Raw genomic sequence first — 4,607 nt, 5'->3', positions numbered from 1 at the left:
CTTGCCTCAGAATTTGAAGCAGCTACAGAGTGTGCTGGGAAAAATAAATTACTATAACAGATATGTGCCACATGCCTCTTCCATTTCAGCTCCGCTTCATCGCTTACGCCGTAAAGGTGTTCCTTTCGTCTGGACGACGGAATGAGAACGCCTTTCGCCAGTTGAAATCGGCGTTGATTTCCAATACTTGCCTTAAGCCATTCGATCCCCAGAAGCCCCTTTTGTTGATGGTGGATGCATCGGATTCTGGGATCGGTGCTGTGCTAGCATGGATCGCACGATCGCCCTATTGCCTTTGCGTCCAAATTGCTCTCGTCTGCGCAAAGACATTATTCACAGATCGAGAAAGAAGCATTGGCTCTCGTATTTGGTGTTACAAAGTTTCATGATTTCTTGTATGGTCGTCACTTTACCATCATCACAGACCACAAACCTTTGACATCGCTTTTTCATCCGAACAAACCTGCACCTCCACATACAGCGCAGAAATTCAGTCGCTGGTCTATTTTCCTCTCGCAGTACCGCTACGATATCTTGTATCGGTCCACTGCTATGCACGGAAAGGTCGATGCATTGCCCCGTTTGCCTGTTGCTGAGGATAGAGCATTTGCTTCCTCCGAACTTGCTTGCATGTTCATTGATTCGGAAACTGATGACGTGGTCGAATCTTTTCCGATTGATTTTCGTCGTGTAGCTACAGCCACAGCTGCCGACCCTGTCCTTGCTACCGTTCTGCGTTTTGTTGCTACGCAATGGCCCTTGTCAAAGTCACGGATTGGGGATCCGTTGATTCGCCGATTTTTTGCTCACCAGGAGAGACTTTTTGTACGACGTGGTGTTTTGCTGTTGCGTTCTGATAATGATCAGTCCAGGGTCGTGGTACCACGTTCTGTCTTACAGCTTCTCCACCAAGGACATTGGGGTATAGTGAGAACGAAACAACTTGCTCGTCAGCACTGTACTTGGTTCGGAATCGATGCCGTGATTACGAATATGTGCTCTTCTTGCGTGGTGTGTGCCGAACAACAATCAGCACCATCGCGGAAATTCTTTGCATGGCCAAAAGCCACTTCCCATTGGCAACGCTTACACATCGATTTTGCTGGTCCATTCTGGAATGCTCGATGGTTGGTTGTGGTAGATTCATTCAGTAATTTTCCTTTTGTTGTCCGGATGTCTTCCACAACGTCGTCTGCCACCATCCAAGCGTTATCTGCTATCTTTTGCATTGAAGGTCTTCCACAGACTATTGTTTCCGACAATGGCCTACAATTCATGTCTGTAGAATTTCAGTCATTCTGTAAGGCCAATGGTATTCAACATCTGACGTCCGCGCCGTTTTCGCCACAGTCAAACGGTGCCACTGAACGATTGGTCAGGACTTTTAAGTCACAGATGTTGAAGTTAAAAGAGTCGCATTCTCGGGAGGACGCGTTATTGCTCTTTTTGTCCTCGTATCGCTCTCAGCCCCGGGATGGTCGCTCGCCGGCTGAGTTGCTCCACAGTCGCCCTCATCGAACCTTGATGTCTTTGCTACATCCGCCGCATCAGGTTCCTGTGCAGCGGCAGACGCCTAAACATCCGCAGCACGAGGAACACGACCACACCATAACAAGTACACAGACAACAGGACACCAACACTCAGAACACAACCCGGACACCAACTCAACAACCCACGTAACACACCCACTCACCACAGAGAATACACAGGCGCCCACAAGTGCCACACGAACAGCCGACACTCAGGCCAGCCCTCAACGGACGCCAACACTGGAACAAGCGGCCGCTAACACGACCAATAACTTGCAGGCCGACATGACCAACATTACGACAACATTCCAGAGAATAATGGAAACATTATTCCCCAGACGCACGACCACCGCAATAGTCACGAAGATTACGGGGTGTGTCTCACAACTCTTCATGCAGTTCATGTCGAGCACGCTCAACTGGACTAGCTTCCAAGCCACTATCACACCTCTTTTTACACTACTACATGGATAATACACCACACCAGTCTCGAAACGCAGACTTAAACACAATCTCACAGATCCTGTTTTGGAATGCCAACGGGATCGCAAGCAAAAAAGCCGAAATGGCCGCGTTCATGGAGCGAAAGGGTATCCGAATCGCTCTTGTGAACGAAACACTGCTTACGCCTCGCAAACAACTAAACTTCCCAGGGTATTGTGTCTATCGTACCGACCGAGCGGATGGCAGGAGGGGTGGTGGCACGGCAATCATCATACACAGAGACATAGAACACACGAACATCGAGCTCCCAGCACATGAAAGACTAGAGGCTACGGCCATCAGGGTCAAGTTCAACGGAGCCAACACCACACTGGTATCGATATACAATCCTCCTAAAAACATAGTAACACGCGATATCAGCACAGTACTCAACATAGCACCGCGGGTAATTGCCGCTGGAGACCTCAACGCAAAACACCCTGGTTGGAACTCACGAATACGAACCTCCAACGGCAAGAAACTGTACGAACACGCACTAGGCCGAAACTACATTATACTTGGGCCGGACGTTCCCACGTTCGTGCCTACACAGGCTCGACATAGGCCAGACGTGTTAGACATAGCCCTCATAAAGGGCATCACATGCACACTCAACCTTATGGTTGAAAACGATCTGGACTCAGACCCCATGCCTGTAATACTGCACATGGAAGAGCCACTGCAGGACATCGAACCACGCAGGATGCTTAACTACAAGCGTGCGAATTGGACACTGTTCAAGGAAACGCTTGATAGTCGCATTCCTGACACCTACGAAATTAACAACACGCAGCAAATCGATGAGGCTGTGGAGGCTCTCACAACTGCCGTCCAAGACGCAATGACTGACGCCATTCCATTTACAACACCAAGACAACACTCGACGGCCCTGCCCCAGGAAATTCTGCGCCTTATCTCAATGAGGAACCGCCTCAGGAGATACTGGCAGCGTACCAGGCGCCCGTTCTATAAACTGCACGTCAACAGACTCCAGGGCATAATACGGAATAAAATACAAACATTCAGAAACGAGCAATGGGGACAGAAACTCGCTGGGCTGGATACCACACGTCCTGGCGTGTGGCAGCTGGCCAGACACTTCACCAGGGAGAAACATTACATTCCCACGTTACAAGGACCAGACGACCCAGCCTACTCCGCGACGGAAAGGCAGAGCTTATGGCCACAACACTTGCAGCGTCCTTCATGCCGAATCTGGTTCCTTCAGACCCAGCATTCACACTTGAAACGGACCAGGAGGTTACACGACTTGTAGCCCAGCCCTCGCGCAACGATATAAGACGTACTAGCACAGATGAAATCACATGGGCTATCAAGCACACCAACGCTAGAAAAGCCCCTGGGCCTGATGTCATTCAAAACCGTGTCCTCCAGGAGTTCACGGATAAAGCCGTAGAATACCTCACACACTTAACGAATGCCATCCTGACACACCAACACTTCCCTGACTTTTGGAAGGCGGCCAAGGTCCCGATGTTCAGGAAGCCAGGGAAAGACCATTCCCTCCCACAAAATTACCGACCCATCAGTCTGCTGTGTTCGCTCAGCAAGATTGTTGAGAAGGTAATACTAAAACGTATCACTAGGCATTGCATCGCCAACGACACCCTAAGACCGGAGCAATTCGGCTTTAGGAATCACCACTCGACAACACAACAACTCCTCCGTGTAGTCGAACATATAACACACGGCTACAACATGAACAAAGCCACAGGGGCCGTGTTCCTAGACATAGAAAAGGCTTTCGATCGTCTCTGGCACAATGGACTCATACGCAAACTAAGCGAAGCTGGTTTCCCGGACGGACTCGTACGTCTCATACACTCATATCTCACGAACAGATGTTTTAACACTAACGTGCAGGATAAACAATCATCACAACACGGTATCCAAGCTGGAGTACCCCAAGGGAGCATCCTAGGGCCCATCTTGTTTAACCAGTACATTAATGACTTCCCAGCGACACAAAACACGACGTTAGCCGTCTACACGGATGACACAGCCATCCTCGCGCAAGACTGGAAACCGTCGAACATCAATTCACGAATACAGACAGCACTCAGAACAGCTGAGCCTTGGTTGGCGCGATGGCGTATTAAAGTAAACGTCGACAAGTGCGAAGCAGTTCTGTTCACACGCAGACCGAAACTACTGCGCAAACACCAACACTGTAGACCAATAACACTACATACACGCCCGATACGTTTCCGAGAGAAAGTCAGATACCATGGTGTCTGGCTGGACCGGAAACTTACATGGGGGGGACCACATCGAATACGTTGCCAACCGAGCGCACGCGAGGCTCAAACAGCTCTACCCAATGCTCAACAGGGAAAGCACACTGAATAGGAGGGTGTCGAGGTCCATATACATGACACTGATTAGACCTCTGATGACGTACGCAGCTCCCGTCTGCAGATACGCAGCTCCTACACGACTGCGCCGCCTGCAGATCATACAGAACAAGGTGCTACGAATCATTAGCAACGCTCCACGCTACACACGCACCGTGGATCTTCACCTTGATACCCTCAAGGAAGTATTCAAAAAATACGCCACACGACTATACAGGA

This window comes from Schistocerca piceifrons, chromosome 4, assembly GCF_021461385.2.
Source record: "Schistocerca piceifrons isolate TAMUIC-IGC-003096 chromosome 4, iqSchPice1.1, whole genome shotgun sequence".
NCBI classification, from domain to species: domain Eukaryota; kingdom Metazoa; phylum Arthropoda; class Insecta; order Orthoptera; family Acrididae; genus Schistocerca; species Schistocerca piceifrons.
The sequence above is the reverse complement of the archived record's forward strand: the minus strand, read 5'-3'. Positions refer to the sequence as shown.